Source organism: Rhinopithecus bieti, unplaced genomic scaffold, assembly GCF_001698545.2.
Source record: "Rhinopithecus bieti isolate Rb0 unplaced genomic scaffold, ASM169854v2 scaffold_20169, whole genome shotgun sequence".
NCBI classification, from domain to species: domain Eukaryota; kingdom Metazoa; phylum Chordata; class Mammalia; order Primates; family Cercopithecidae; genus Rhinopithecus; species Rhinopithecus bieti.
In genome coordinates, this window is record NW_016810766.1 from 1,659,081 (window position 1) to 1,676,537 (window position 17,457).

The window sequence follows — 17,457 nt, forward strand, 5'->3', positions numbered from 1 at the left end:
TGATGAATTGATGGGTGCTGACGAGTTGATGGGTGCAGCACACCAACATGGCATAAGTATACATATGTAACAAACCTGCACGTTATGCACATGTACCCTAGAACTTAAAGTATAATAAAAAAAAAAAAACAAAAAAAATACTTAAATGTAAATTATTGTTATGTTTTCATTACTTACAAAGCAAACTTCCAATTGTTTTGAACTGTTTTGTCATAGAATATGTAAATATATGTACTGTTTAACAGTGATTTCATGATATAAACTGCAGGGTAGATTTCAGCATGTTCTACTAGAAAATTACCATTTAAAAGTATATAGAGGGTAGGCGTATTTTATTACAAATGAGAGAAGCTTAATAATTCCCATTATTATAGAAGTTGGAAACCACGATTGGTATGCAAATACCACTTGTCATGTGTAATTATAGTCATAACATAGCCATTTTGAGGGATAAAAACAGAGGGTAAATTAAATGTTTTTTTTTTTTTAATATTGATAATTTGAAAGCTATTTCTCAGACAGAGAGAGAAAGGAGCAGGCGTTGCTGAGGAAATATCTTCCTGGAAGCCTACCAAGTCTTCCTAGGGTTACAGACATGGGCTGCTGACTGCTTGTAATGCAGAAGAAGTGTTTAAAGGAGAGCAGGAAACCCACTGCCCCCAGCCATTAGTCCATCTTGCCCATATGGAATTTCCATTTTGTACTGAATCCTTTTCCAGATGTCTGTTCAAGCCTCCATCAGTCACATCTGCTGCATATTTTACCATCTTTTCTCCCTTCATAAGAAGCTTCTTATTTTCCTATCTACAGCAGAATGCTAGAACTCTTCCTGAGGGTGGGTTGTTCACAGCAGGTCTTGTTTTCTCCTTTATTGTGTCATAAGAGAATGGCTACGTAGTTCCTTAGATACTAGCAGTAAGTTGAAGCATCTGTGAGTCAGTCCTTGGCTAAACGACGAAGGAATTGATTGTGACTGTGGAAGCTGTGGGAGCTTTGGGTAGCTTTTGATACTTGAGAAAGAATAATTCTCTACACTAAAGGAATAGAGAAAAGACCTAATCCTTGGTTTTAATGTTAAAAAATTCTCTTCTCTGAGGGAAAGAACTGTATCTGTTTACACTGCCCTATTCCTAGCTGTTACCACAATGGCTGGGTATATAGAAGACACCTCAGCATGGGTTATTCTCTTCCCTTTTCTTGTCTTTGCTTTCATGGTATGGTATGGTAGGGAATGGTACGGAATGGTACAGTATCTTATCCTATCCCATCATCCTATCCTGTCCTATCCTACTCTACCTTATATATACAGACAGGCAAACTGACAGTCACCACAATATATTTCTGCCCTTCCTTGCATTAATTATAAGTATTTTAGTATTTATATAAACAAAATGTAAGAAACTCAGCCTTCTATAAGCAAAATTGTTGGGTAATATATTGACAAAGGTTTGAGGATCATTCTCTGGATTTTCTGTATTTTTTCCCTAATAATAACCTGTGAGTTTCCTGTATGTTGTGCATTTTTATATACTTTATAGATCTGTTGACTATTACCAAAAAAATCAATTATATGTTTTTCAATGAGGAAGAAGCAAGAGTAATTTCATTGATTTGTCATGTTAAAAATGAAAATGCTACCAGATACAGAAGGTAAGGAATTTTTTTCATAGCATAAATTAAATAATTAGTGGAATTTTAATATTAATTAATGGGATTTTAAATAATTGGTAGTCATTTTAACATTGGTCTTCTGGTAAAGTTTACACTTTCTTTCCTTTATTCCTCTATTCTTTATTCCCTCTTTTTTTGCTTACTTGGCATTTAGCCCACTCTTCTTTTTTTCTTTGCTTAAGGTAGAAGCTTTGATTATTGATTTGAGATCTTCCTACTTTTCTAATGGAGGCATTTAAAGCTATAAATTTGCCTTTGAGCACTGCTTTCACTGCATCTCATGATTTTTGTTATGGTGTGCCTTTGCTCCATTTAGTTAAAATATTTTCTAATTTGTGATTTTGTCTTTGACCCTTGAGATATACAGAAATGTTAAAACTTTCAAATATTTAGGGATTTCCAAAATCTATTTTCTTTTATTTCTAATTTAATTCTGTTTTGATAAGACAACACAATTTATATGATTTTTCATCCTTTTATATTTACTAAGATTTGTTTTTTGATCTGACATTAAGCCTATTTGGGGATGGGAGAGAGAGAGAGAAAAATTCCCAAGCAAAATGACATGGGACCCCCATTGTTCCTACCAGAAGTTCAGTACTGTCTCTTGATAAACATTTCCTAATTTGTTAAATGACTGGTTAATTTATATATTCCTGAAACAGTTGTTTTTGGCAATTTTGTCCAGTTTTATCCAATTTTGTCCATTGATTTTTGTGGAGACTATTTGCCAGCCTTCTCATTTAGCCATTCTCACTGTTCCACCCCCAGATACTTTATATAATGGAATACACTTTCTTGGGGCCATAGGCTAACAGGTAGAAAATATAGGTGCATGTAGGACTAAACTTTGTACTACTAATTTAAAGTTTACCAAGCATTTAGAGGTGAGTTTGTGCAAAAACAGTTGAGGCTAATTTTTTGGGAAGATGAGACTTCAGCACAGTGTTTAAAACTTTGAAGAAGTGTACAGGGGATCACATTAGCTGACAAGCCACTCTGTTCAGAATAGTCTTGTCTGAGGTGCCAGTCAGCAACTCAAGCTCGCTGTTACGGAAATTCTATTTGGAATAGAGTGGTGTCAAAAAGTGGTGTTTGTAATACAAAAATTGTATTCATCCTTTATAAATTCTTGAAAACCAGACTCTGTGAAAATTAAAACAGTGCTTTTGTGGATTACAGAGCAGAAAATCATCATGAGAAAAATGAAGTCTTAAGTTGTTCTGGGAATCATTTGCAAGGCAGATTTGAGAGGGGATTGAATGGTGTTCTAAGAGGTACTATTGAGGTGTGTAGACCAGTGAGACAAGATGAGTGGCAGGCGGTTGAACTAAGTACAAATTGTCTTGGACTTTTGTCTTAAAATATTATGTAATAACCATGGTAATATTTGTGAATTATAGCTTTCTAATCTGTAAAATGGGGTAAAAATTTATTTTCTATTTTACACAGTGATGAAGATTATGATATTGGAAATAGAGATGAAAAAACAATCTGAACACTATCTAGAAAGAGGTGGCACAAGATGATGCTTATCAATAAGAAATCAAAGTAGAAGATATTCGAAAATCACCCATAGACTAGTTGGGTGAGACCCGAAGGGGTAGTTGGAAAAAGGATTTGACCATCATAAGTAAAAAGATAACATTTGAAGTCCTAGTTGAAAGTGTGGAGGTGGACTATCATAAATGTGATAATTATGTCTGTTTTCAGATCATTGACTCACATTTTCCTATTTACATCCAAAAACATTGAAATGATGGATGTGAAAGTGATATACTTCTTTTTACAAATAATAAAATTATATTAGTAATACCTAATGTGTAACTGTTTGTCTAGTTCTAAAATGATTTAAGGATTAACTCTCGTATACAAAAGATATTTCTTCATAAAATTTCTCTAACTCATTGTATTGTTTTAAGTCTCAATTATCACTGACCTTTTAAAAAATATCACTGTCATCTTAGGCTGAAAGCCATCTATTAACTGACAACAGAATAGTCTTTTAAAAACATGTTTGTTCATGTCACTTCTTCATTGACTCATGAACCTTGACTGGATAGTTCAGTAGATGATGCCACATAATGTAATTAATGGCACCTGGCCTGAGAAAATAACATATTTTCTATCTTAATTCCACATTATTTTTTAATGGGATTCCTGGAATCTTGTTTTAATACCAAAATGTGAAAGTATCTTCTAACAGTAATCAGTGTCATGAAATTCTGAGATGATCATTTTCTAAAACACTGATTTTGGGAAGTTTATTTTCTTTCATTATAAACATCCCTGTAAGAAACATAGTCAGTAACAATAAGTATGTTATTTTAAAGGCTTGAGGATGTAGAGTCTGAATTTGGCTTTTTTGCATTCAAATTCTGGTCTTACCACTAATATCCATACTAACCTCAGAGAATTGTTTTAAGGGTTAAATGTGAATTTAACCTGCCAAAAAAAGTAAGAATTTTACATGTAAATAGAAAATGTATGTAAATTGTTTACACCTATATCGATTACACATAATAGTATGGTAATATATTTTATAAATATGTAAAAATATATGTATGTATATGTATACGTATAGACACAGACTCACATTTTCTGTGTGTGTGTTCGTGTGTGTGTGTGTGTGTGTGTGTATGCATGTATCTATCTCTTTCTCTCACTTACTGCTCCACAACTGGAATGCAGAAGTAAGCTCTGTGAGTGCTATTTTCATCTGTTCAGTTCACTCCTGAATTCATACCAACTAGAGCAGTGCCTGGCATTGAGTAAATATTTGATGAATCAATGAATTTCTCTACTTTTTAAACTTTCTATTTTAGGATTAGAAAATGTACCTTGAACATTCATATTTATCATGTATTCCAGCTTTTTTTTTTAATTGATGAGTTGAATGTCATTTTTATTTTATTTTTCGTTTTGGAGATCTTATATATGTGATTGCTTTACAAAGTTTGATTTAAAGCAGAAATTAATTTAACTTTTAATTTTTAATTAAAACAATCTAGTACTCGAGCTCAAAACATTTCCATTTAATTCTCAAGACCTAGAGTGAATTGCAATAATTTCTGGTGCATTGCTTTTTATGTCGCTTTTGAACCATATGGAACTATAAAGTAATGAAACTATGAACATATATTTGTAGACATTTATTTTTATCTAAAATAAATTACATTTTTTTTGTCTTCCCTGAGTGCTTTGCTCCTAAATAATCACATTGCTTAAAACAATATTTCTTGCAGCTCCTTTTAAAAGATCCCTTTTAGATCAAGCTTATTAATTACAAAAGAAATTCAGTCTTATTACCTTTTACTGATAGAATAGTATCATTTGATATAATACATTTTTCTGCCCTTCTTGCAGTTTTCTTTTCTATTTTCTTCACCCTCCTGCTTGCCTTTTCTTTCTGGTGTTTTCCCTCACACCTGGTTGCCTTCTCATTAGCAGGCTAAGTGGCTCTATGTAAGCTTGTCCTTGGTCGGAGCTGTCTGCTGACTCTCAAGTGCCATAAGTGGCTGTAATTGAGAGAGGCACTGAGATGTTGAATAACCAAACTGTAAATGGAAGATTCTCTGTCCTTACCTATAAAAAGAAAAAGAACCTATAAAGGTAGCTATACAAACAAATTCAAAGACACATATAAGAATGTACTTTTGTTTTTGGTCTTAATTTGTGTTCAGTCAATACAGTTTCCAATAAACAAATTTCTCTGTGTGTGTGTGTGTGTGTGTGTGTCTGTGTGTGTGTGCGTGCGTGCATGTGTGTGTTCAATTCAGAAATGGAAATGTTTTATTTACCCAGTCAGCATTTTGTGGCACTGTTAGGTGTTTGGTTCCTTAGGGAGGAGTGATACAGATTGAAGAAGCCACAGTCTCTGTTCTCTAGCAATTCATACTATAGTGTAGCTTTCAGAAAAATAGAGAAATGTACAAAGAGGTATAGGAGTGTCAGGGAAGATAAGATTGGTTTTGTCTGTGGTGGAGTGGGTTTGGTAGTATTAGGGAGAACTTTGTGAAATTAGTCATGCTTGGATGTCGGAATGTATTTCCCAGATGGGGAGGAAAAAATAAAAGATATTAAAGATGATAGTATTGTAGGCAAACCTGTAGAGAACAACCCATGATTGTTTAGATATGTAAAACATTTGAAGATGAGATATGCCAGTTCTTCAAAAACCAGGGAAAAGAAGGGACAGCCAGTAATTATTGAGAGAGCATGCTAGAATGATCGTCCAGTGAAATTTAAGCAGTTGATTAAAAATTTGTTTTTCCTGTCCAAGCAGTCAAGTGTGGCATTCAAGTATGAACTTTAATTGTTCTTGTGGTACAAAAACCTCACTAATTGAGCAAATACAAATGGACACTCACTCCAAAAATACAATGAGTTTCATTGCTTTAATATTTTTTAAGTCCCTGAACAAAATGTAATGCTTTTATCAGTGAATAGCTTTCACTAATTTGTTTTCATTTTATATCATAGCATATCTTATTTTAATCAATAGTGATTTGGTAAAGTAGAGCTCAACTTTAATATTATGCTATTGACTTTCTGCCCTGTATCTCATTCTTTATCCATTTGGGGACAAAATTTTAGAATAGATAATGGATTTTGTCACTGTTTATCATATATATAGTTACTTAACCTCCTAATTGCATACTACCACTAATAGCATAAATACTAAATATAATAATAATTATTTTACTTACCATACAAAGAGCTTTGTGTAAAGCTCTTTGTATGGTAAGTAAAATTAGTAACTAAAACTAAAGAGCTTTGTGTAAAGCTGTTTGTAAGGTAACTAAAACTAGTTACTAAAACTAAAGAGCTTTGTGTAAAGGTCTTTAAATAGACCTACTAGAACATTCAAAAATTGATGTGGCCAGTTGCAAAACCATTAGAAAATATTAATATCTAAAGAAAATACTTTGAAGGACAATACTATTTTTTGGGTGTAAAGAGTCTGTCTTATTATTTGTTTACTAAAATAAAACATGGTAATTTAAAGAAAATAAAACTCAAATACCTCTATAAATCTTTGATTTAAATAAACTTATACTTTTGTATATTTCTATTTTTTAAAATCCAAATTTATTTAGATTACTACAAATAAATAGATTACAGTATTTGTGTCTGTATACACAAATAAGGGTGTGCGTATGTGTGTGTGTATGATTAGATGTGCTAAGGTGCTTCTCAATTTGTTTTCTATGCGTGTTATCTAATGGCAAAAGTGGTAAGACTCATCCCAGTATCTTAGCTAGAAGACATGGCAAGAAATAAGGACATTTCTTGGAAACAGCAAAACTTATATTAAAAATGTTATATTCTTTTAACTAGAAAAAAAATCTTGACTAGCAAATCCATCAATTTTCCCAGTAAACCTTATAATAAATTAGATAGTATAGGAAGATGTGTCATCTGTATCTTAAATTTCCTCTACATACCATAGTTCTGCTGTGAGACCTCAGGCATTGTGGGAAATAATAGACTTGACAACCAACAAGAAATATTCAAATAGTTCTACAACTGTAACCATAACACAGAGTATTTATTTTTTCTCATCATGAAATTAAATATTTTTTTCTTTTCTTTCAGAAATGCTTAATTTGGTAAATCGGAGGAAAAAAACATGGATTGTTAGCAATTGAAGAGCAAATTAAGGTAATCAGTAGATTATTATTGCCAACCATATAATTTCAAAATTTATTTTAACAATATTTACATTCAAGTTAGTATCATTATTTTATGTCTTTACCATATTGAAACATCAGCAATACTTTGTTGTGTTACTAAAATGGAATCTTACATATTTTTGGAAAATAAATTGCCATTTCTTGTTATACATTTTCCAAAAATCATATTTCTTGTGAACAAATTATAAGTGATCTAATTAAAAATATTGCTGTTGTGAGGAAATATACTCCAGCTATATGAAAAATAAATGAGCTAAAAATAATAGTTTTAGTAGGTCTCCACCTTTTTGGAAAGGCACATGTGTTTTATTACTTTCTTAACTAATGCAGAATAACCATATTGAGTTTTTTTTCAGTTGCTGCATGTACACTAACACAATGTGATAAAGTCATTTTTGTTTAATTCATTCTGTTTTCAATTACATATTCATAATGTTGAATGTAAATATTAGATAATAAAATATATTCATTTGGTAGCAACCAGATGTTTAATATTAAGCAAATTACTTTCAAAAATTATGTTGTTAATTATCAGAAATATATTTATGAAGTCCAATATAAAATATTTCAAACGGTGTAATTTTATGTCAATATCCATATTTACATTTTCCCCAGAAAATCATAGAAGGCAAAACAGGCCCGCATATTAATCAATCAACAGTACAATGAGAATTTCCTCTTTTCTTGAAGTTTCTGAAAGTAATTCCTATAAAGTTACTTTGTAAAGTTTAGCGTGTACATTATTATAAATACACAGCCTAAAAGTTGAAATATCAACTTGCTTATTGTTCTTCATATTAAAATGATTTAAGTTCATTTCATTTTGATATCAACTTTCCTATTGTTCTTCATATTAAAATGATTTAAGTTCATTTTATTTTGAATTATTGACATAATTGATATGTACTTTAATTGCTATCATCTATTTTCAAATATTCCAAACTTTTTTCTGAGCTCTAAGAGTAATGCAGGACTTTAAATTGTAAATATATTGCACCTGCCTTTGTATGCACTACATTTTCCAGTTGATGTTTTCTCTTTTAAGTATTTTTGCCCTACTTTGTCATTGTTTTCTTCCCCGTATTTATTTCTATATGCAAGCAATGTTGTTCCTATTTCACAGAAGAGATATGATTGAATTTCTTTCATTTGGAATTTCTTGTCAGTGTTTTCTTCTTCACACTCAATCACATTTGCGAACAATTAATATTATTTCCTTCTTTCAGAATAGATGTGATTGACTGTCTTTCATTTGTATTTATTAGCTTATTTATACATTAACAACTAAATTTGGCAGACATTCTTTTACTATGTTGAATATGTAATAGTTTATTTAGTACTTAACTTTGGTGAAATAAATCAATATACAAAACACACTCATGCAATCATCCTTTGTAAAAAAAATAATCCAAGCAAACTTAGATATGTTTGCTGTGGACATATTAAAAACTGGTGAAAAAGATGAAGCACTGCAGATACTAGTGTGCACATTTTGAAGGAGTTCCTGACAGACTGCTAAAGAAAGAAAGGTGGGAGCAGTTCACTTCTGCTGGAGGCTCTGAAACTTTCAGAGAAGCTATGAAATTCACGGAGGAGTTGTTGTGACAGGGAAGGTGAGGTTATACATTCCAGGCCCACACACTAGTTTGTGAAAGAGCAAGGGATGGCCATTGAAAGATTGCTGCTTCCATTGTGGCTGAAAGATTGCATATGTGGTAAGACAGTGTTAGGAGAGGAGTCAGGTGAAGTAGACCTGGAACAGTCCGTGAAGTATCATGTTTGCCTTACAAAAGCTTAATTTTCTATCCTAGATGCCCCCAGAGTGTTCAAAAGTATTCAGGGGGATGTCGGAATAAAATTTCAGAACATCTCCTCATGTTTATTTTCTTTATGAAAAATCAGACAGCATTACGACTTAATCATATTTAACTGAATGACTGTCACAGGTCCCAAATATGAAGTTTCTGGAGAAATCATAGGGATTGTTGCCATGTTAAATGTTTGGCAGATTTGTTTTCTAATATTTTAATTGAGATATAATTCATATACCATAAATTCACCATTTCAAAGTATACAATTCATTGCTTTGTTTTGTTTTGTTTTTTACTGTATTCACAAAGTTGTGCAGCTATCACTGCTCTCTAATTTCAGAATATTTTTATTTCCCCAAAAGGAAACCTTGTATCCATTAGTAGTTACTTTTCATTCCACTCTTGCCCCACCCTCTACAACCACTAACATACTTTCACTGAGGGTCTACCATATAAAAATAATCATATGTTTGGCCTTTCCTGTCTGTCTTTTTCAGTTAACATAATGTTTGCAAGTTTCACCCTTATTGTAACAGGAATCATTACTTCATTTCTTTTATGGCTGAATAATATTCCATTATATGGATATATACCACATTTTATTTAACCATTTTTTAGTTGATGGACTTTTTGAAATGTTTAAGCTCTTATGAATAACGTTGCTTTGGAGATTTCTGTGCAAGTTTTTGTGTAGGTGTATGTATTTATTTCTCTTGGATATATACCTAGGGTTGAAAGTCCTGGGTCACATGTTAAATATATGTTTAGCTTTCTTAGGAACTTCCAAATTGATTTCCAAAGTGGCTGCACCATTTTACATTTCCACTAGAACCATGCAAGTGTTTCAGTTTTGCTTGCCAAAAGCTGTTATTGTCTGTCGTTTTGATTACAGCTATCCTATTGGATGTCAAGTGGTTACTCATTGGGATTTTGATGGTGGTGATTGTTTGAAAGGGTATTTTACTGTACTCACATTGCATGAATTTGGTTAAGTGCATCTATGGAATTCTATGATTTTTAACTAAGCTAGTCCTCACATCTAGAAAATTGCTTTTATGTAGCCCTAACATCAAAATTGGAAAAATGAAGATTATTTTATTAATACATGACCAAGGCAACAATAAGAAAATGGCAGCTGATATTTCCCCTACTTCCATTATAGGTTATTTTTCAGTTTCATTATCTAACATAAACACTACACAGATTTATTAAGGAGCTAACAAAAACTTAAAATAATCAAGAAGACTATGAAATATGGATTTGACTCTCAAATCCTAAATGATTAAACCTGTCCTAAGAATATATTTTGTTTTGAGGTATAAGTTAATGATAGTACACAGCAACATAAATAGTGAGGTTTGTAATCACTTAATATCTAGAACATAAATGTAAAACCTCTGGTTTTTTTCAGCAGGGTTTATACTTATGGTCAATCTAGCAATTTACAAAATTTTACTAAAGTTTATGATAAATCTTTAGAAACTTTATTTGAGATTTCCTGCAGGGAAGGAAGAAAGTCAGTAGAGAAAGCATAGCTCTTTCTGCTGTGGTAAAAATTGCTGAAATCACATGAGAAAATATGGCAACAAATAAAATGTATTACTTTATCAGCAAATATTTTTAGATGACATAGAAAACACTGCCTTAATAAGAAAAAATAAGTATTAGAATAGATTGTATAATATGAGAAATTCAGTCTTCATTTGGACAAAATGTATGTATTTCCAACATGTGTCAATTTATATTTGCTAGATAGTATTTTTTTAAAGGCCGGTTTATTGATACCTATTTTATATACAGTGAATTCACTCTTTGCAACATACAAATGTGTTTTGACAAGCCCATAAAGTTGTGAAAATATTACCAAAATCAAGATCTAGAACGTATCCATCATCCTCCACCCCTCTGCCACTATCAGCTCTGGGGTCCTCTGCACTCCATTTTAATAATAAAATACACAAAACAACTGAGAGGAAATAAAGAGCTCAAATTTTGAAGACAGACTCTAAAGAGAGGACCTTGGCATAGTATTTATCCTCTCTTTGATTCACTTTCCTCACCTGCATTGTTGAGTTAACAATATGATCTACCACACAGTATTTAGAATAAAACAACGAATATCTTAAGGACTACGTAAATCTTTGTAAAATACACTACAGTTTTTTGAGCCTCCAAAGGAAAGACATGCTGGAGAAGGTCCATTTTGCACAGGAAATGACCTCTTTGAATGTATTTAAACACACAGGGTCAAACCAAAGTTTTCAAAATAAGAAATCCTATATGGTAACATCATTCTCACAGAAAGTTGGGTTAATGGCTCCATTCTTACAGTTCTTTGGGCACAAATCCTTGGAGTAATTCTTTAATTCTCTATCTCACACATTACACATCCATCAGCATATTCTGCCTGACCACTTCTAAACACCTCTTAGGCTACTACCTTTATCCAAATCACAATCCTCTTCTGCGTGGATAATTACATCACCCTCCTTTTTTCTTTCCTTGCTCCACTGTTGTCACAGATGGCAACTGGAGACCTGATCCATCTTCAACCTTCTTTGCTCTCCAGCTGCCCTGGCTTCATTGCTGTTTGTGGAACACACTAGGCCATTCCACCTAAGAGCCTGGGCCTTTCTACCGATCAGTCTCCCCAGTTATTCACATGGCTTGTTTCCTAGACTTCAGGTATTCTCTTCTCATGGCAGCCTTCCCTGCACATTCCCATTTAAAATGGAAACTGTTTGGGAGTACCCTCTACCCTCATCTCCTGCCTTATTTTTTCTCCAGAGCATATATTACCACATTACGCAAAATTTGTTTATTGCCTCCTTCCATTATTTTATGTATTCTAAATATTTCCTCTTTATAGCATCCTTTTAATTTCTGTTTTTGTGTGTCTTTTATATTGTACCATTGGCTTTGCTCATGGATTTGTATATTAGAAAGATAACTCTGGAAGCAGCATGCATGATCATGTGACTGGAGGCAGGTGGATTACCCAGGAAATATTTGTAATAACTCAGGTGAGGTATGAGAAAGATCCAGTTTAACACAACAACAATGGGGATGGACAGTGAGTAACACATTTAAGACCATGTAGAAGGCTCATTGATAGATCTAGTGATTGATTGCATTTGAGTACTGAGAGAAAAGTTGAAATCAGGAATCAGTCTCAGGTTTGAAAGTGGCAACATTGTTTGTGATGGGGCCATTTATTGAGCAATGTAGGGAGCAGAATTATTTGCGTATTTGCTTTTATGCACTTTTTATGTAGTAACGATGTAATGTCTGCACAGAAATAGTAATGTCTGTTTTTTTCCAGAAATAATATCCAGAACTAGATGTTAATTTTCATCTCTGGGTAGGAGTGATTTCTATAAATTTAACACTTTAAATTGAAGGTCTTTAATTGTTTCACTTTTTTAGCCCTTTTTTTGTAGAAATTTAAAAAGGAAGTTTTGGTTTGCCATGAGATTATGTTTTCTAAATAATTTCAAAACCACAGTCAGAATGTGCGGGATGTAAAAACTGGCTATGGGCAGGGTAAAAGCACATTAATTATTCAGACAGGCATTCCTGCTTATTCCACTCTTGGAGATATCGTGGCTGTCAGAATCTGTCAGCTGTACATAGTTAGTGCCCTTCAGAATTTACATGCATAAATGGTGACCTTTAGAAATCTGCATAAAGATAAGTCTGGTATTCGAATGATAGCTGCCAGTCAGTTGAGCAAAGCAAAAGTTGTCAGCTACTACTTAATCCACAGAGCGGGCTATGAAGCCATGAACAGCAAATGGAGTGTATACAAAACAACAATAATACTTTTTTTCCCCACCAAAACAAAATAAAATTCATTTTAACAGAATTTTACAAAAGGTTATAACCAATTTCTTGGATCAGTATTTTTGGTGTGTATAGCTTTTCTCACTAAATCTGTTAAAACTTACGTTAAATTTAACAATAATAACTAATTTTAAAATTTAGTTATTTTAAAATAAATGTTTATTATTAATTTTTATGTTATAAAGTGAGTACATACTCATTGTTATGTTAACTCTGTTTTTTTCTTATTTTTATGGCTAAACCTTGAACTAGCAGTAGAGTAGCCCAGTCAAAATTTTGTATTCTGATCCTTGTCTTGACCAGATATTATTTATCTTAAAGTGTCCACTGCTGTGTCTAATCCACAGCATTGAAAAAATATTATGATGGTCCAAAAAAGGCTGCTTATTTCTGCCTGAATCAGGGATGCTATGTTGAATAGAGTGAGGTCTGTTCTGAGCTATAAATATTTATAGATTGGTGTTTTTTGTCATAAACAGTGCATTATTGGCTATTGACTTTTTGTTTTCTTGCAGGAGGGAGATTTGTTCATTGTTCTGTTTCAGTTGACAATATACATTTAAATTTTTTGACAACATACATTTAAAATTACTTATAGTAAATATTTGATGAATTAACAAATATAGATACCTATGCAACCACAACTGTTGCCTTTCCATCTATATTTATGCTTATAGTTTTTTTGTTTGTATGCTTTGTTTTCTGTTGAAAATTCTATGACATGGAAAACCTGTATAGAATTGTGTAATTTTCACAATTAGGATACAAAGCAGTTTTATTACCTAAAAATTTCCTAGTGTTGCTTCTGTGTAGTCAAGCACTCTGCCTCTGCCCCTAACTCCCAGCAACCACGGTCTGTTCTCCATTCCTATTGATCATACAGTGTGTAGCCTTTTGAGATTGACTTCTTTTTCTCAGCAAAATACCTTCGAGATTCATCCTTGTTGTTGAGTGCCCCAGTAATTCATTCCTGTTTTCATTGCTTAATGGTATTTTATTGTATAGATGTATCACAGTTCATTTATCTACCTATTGAAAAACAGTTGAGTTATTTCTAATTTGTAGTGATAATAAAGATTGTGTTTGTTCATTGGTACTGCGATAGAATAATGCTAGAGACAAGGCAATTTATAAAGAGAAAAAGGTTTATTGTGGCTCATAGTTCTCTAGACTGCACAGGAAGCATGGCACCAGCATCTGTTCCTGTTGGGGGCCTCAGGGAGCTTACAATCATGGCAGAAGGCAAAGAGGGCCCGATGTAGCTCATGGCCAGAGAGAAAGCAAGAGACGAAGGTGGGGATGATGTCACACTCTTTTAAAAAACCAGATCTCACGTGAACTCAGAGTGAGGACTCACTAGTTACCTCAAGAAGGGTACCAAGCCATTCATGAGGGATTCACCTCCATGACCCAATCACCTCATACCAGGCTACACCTCTGACATTAGGGATTATATTTCAACATGATGTTTGGAGGGGACAAACATCCAAACCATATCAAAGTTGTTATGAACGTTCATTTGCAACGTGTGTGAGTCTGTATGTATGTGCGTAAGTTTTCATCACTCTAGGTTAAATACCCAAGTGTGGGATTGCTGGTCATATAGTAAGTTTATCTATTGATTTTTTTTTTTTTAATTTCTAAGTTTCGTTTCTGTTACTTATTTTGTTCCAGTTTCTATTTATTTCTATTTATGGTGCCATTTTTATTATATAAATTGTTGGTATGCAGAAACTTTTATCTTCTTCAAACACTGGATTTTGTCTTTTTTTTTTTTTTTTTTTTTTTTTTTTTAACTCTAGTATGACTATGGCAAGACCTGCTTTTATTGATGTTTAGATTTAGGTAAGATAATAATCCAACTGAAAATGCTACTTTTTTTTTTTTTTTGAGATGGAATCTCGCTCTGTCGCCCAGGTTGGAGTGCAGTGGCACGATCTCGGCTCACTGCAAGCTCCGCCTCCCAGGTTTAGCCATTCTCCTGCCTCAGCCTCCGGTGTAGCTGGGACTACAGGCGCCCGCCACCTCGCCTGGCTAATTTTTTTTTTTTGTATTTTTAGTAGAGACGGGGTTTCACGATGTTAGCCGGGATGGTCTCCATCTCCTGACCTCGTGATGCACCCTCCTTGGCCTCCCAAAGTGCCGGGATTACAGGCTTGAGCCACCGCACCCGGCCAAAATGCTACTTTTATGATATTTTCCTTCCTTGATATTTTTGTCTTTTCTCTATTAGTTTTGTCTTGTTTCCTATCGTAGATGATGCCGAAACGATTGACTATAGAAATAAGGCTTAACTGTTTTCGGTAGTGGATGAATATTCAGCTGTTTTATTCTAATTAAAGCTCACGTCAAGTGCCCTTCAGAATTTACATTGATAAATGGTTTTCTTTTTACATACAAAAGAGTCTCATGCGCGGGCGCGGTGGCTCATGCCTGTAATCCCAGCACTTTGGGAGGCTGAGGCGGGCGGATCAGGAGCTTAGGAGATCGACACCATCCTGGCCAACATGGTGAAAGCCCCTCTCTACTAAGAATACAAAAATTCGTCAGGCGTGGTGGCGGGCACCTGTAGTCCCAGCTACATGGTAGGCTGAGGCAGGAGAATAGCTTGAACCCGGGAGGCGGAGGTTGCAGTGAGCCCAGATCTCGCCTCTGCACTCCAGACTGGCCACAGAGCAAAACTCCGTCTCAGAAAAAAAAAAAAAAAAAAAAAAAAGAGAGAGAGAGAGAAAGAAAGAAAAGAGTCTCATGAGAAAATATTTACAAATATATTCTAACACATTTGGTCATCTAGTATACAAAACCTCTCTGATTAAATACACCAAATTATGAAACAATGGAAATACAACAAAATATGATTCTGACATTGGATATTAGGTATAGGAACCCAATAAACACTAAAAATCATAAAATTATTCAATATAGCTGGCTATATCCCTTATATGTCACAGCAAAGTTTCTCTATGTATCTAAGAGCTGCTGAGTTATACACAATTTTCAACTGTGGTTCCTGTTAGGAAGAACCCCGAATAAGATTCTCTCCATTCTAAGCCTGGTTTTGCCATTAACTTGCTCTGAGACCCAGGGCACACCACACAATCTCCCTGGATTGTACTATTCTCACTTGTCCAATTAGCAAGAACAGCATTCTGTTATTCACAGATGACCTCCTTGATCTAAAAAAAATGATGTTGCAATTCTGTGATGAGCCTGGGTCATTGAGAAGAAAAAGTTAGTTGGCCTCTGTTTTGTATACTCTTGTGAGAAGTCAAAGATATGCACATTTTTAAAGACCTTAAAAAATACTTAAAGAAAAAGTTTTGGTGCTTGACAGAAATGCACTAAGTAATCCAGTAGCTTAAGTATTATAGAATCATTAATTTTGATATTGGTTTTCAAAAGCTTAATATTTAAAAAAAAATTTAGATTAAGCAAGTACATGAGTAAATGTAAATTCATACCCTCATTTTTTAGTATAATGGAATTTTATTGAGCATTACATTTTTTAATTTTTTTCAGAATTTAAAATGTCAATAATAATTTAGAGCCTTTACTTAATTATGAAACACAGACTTTATTATAAATTCTCAATTTTTTTTCAGGGTGAATATACATTTTTAAAATTTTCAAGCTTATATACTTACAAGAAAAGGAGACATTAAACATATCACTTTTACTTATATTGGTGTAATGCAGAACATTAAGTACCATCTTTCAAATGCTAATTAATGTCATCATAACCCTTGAAGAAGAATGAAGAATGAAGAATAAAATATGTTAATTTGAATTGACTTTAAAATAAATCATTTATTTAGTGCATATTGTATTAGCGTCTGGTGTGCATAAGACCTCGGCTGTTTTCTGGAGTAATAATGTCATACCATCTGGAGAAAACTGGAAGTCTAGTTGGGGATACAGAAACATGTACTGCTAGCTGTATGATAATGTGACAAGTACTCTATTAGGAACATGAGGAATAGAGAGTAATTAATTCTTAATAAAATTCTTTGTGAAAACTTTGCAGATTTCATAGCATATGAAAAGGATCTTATTAGTGGAGAACAGAGAATGGGCTTTCTAAGAGTATGGTCATGGTAAGACCATACTATTTATTATAAAATAATGAATAATCTGTTTTGGAGAAAATATAATTTTCCTGAGTGATAGAGTATTGGATTAGGAAGCAAACAAGAGGAAATTTAAGGACATATTAGGAGAACTCTTTTTATATTATTATATATTTAGTAGAGACTTAAGTATACAGGTATTATTGTGATACTGTTTTATTGAATAATAAGATCTCTAAAGAGTGTAAGACATACATTAAAGATGGGATTAAATGATCAGATAAAATCTGAAATGGATGGCTGGATTGGATAGTCATTCTTTGAATTGTTTTTTTTTTTTTTTTTTTTTTTTTTTTTTTTTTTTTTTTT

At 33.1% G+C, this 17,457-nt stretch overlaps 1 protein-coding gene across 1 annotated transcript in view; it reads left to right on the top strand.

Annotated features, from left to right (window-relative positions):
* Nucleotides 1-1,607: 1,607 nt before the first annotated feature.
* Nucleotides 1,608-17,457, top strand: part of LOC108542668 (adhesion G protein-coupled receptor L3-like) — a 405,430-nt gene continuing 389,580 nt past the window's right edge. Inside the window, exons 1-3 of the mRNA XM_017892773.1 lie at nt 1,608-1,650; nt 3,124-3,259; nt 7,270-7,335. The gene's annotated coding sequence lies outside the window, so the exon portion shown is untranslated. The remainder of the gene's footprint in view (nt 1,651-3,123; nt 3,260-7,269; nt 7,336-17,457) is intronic.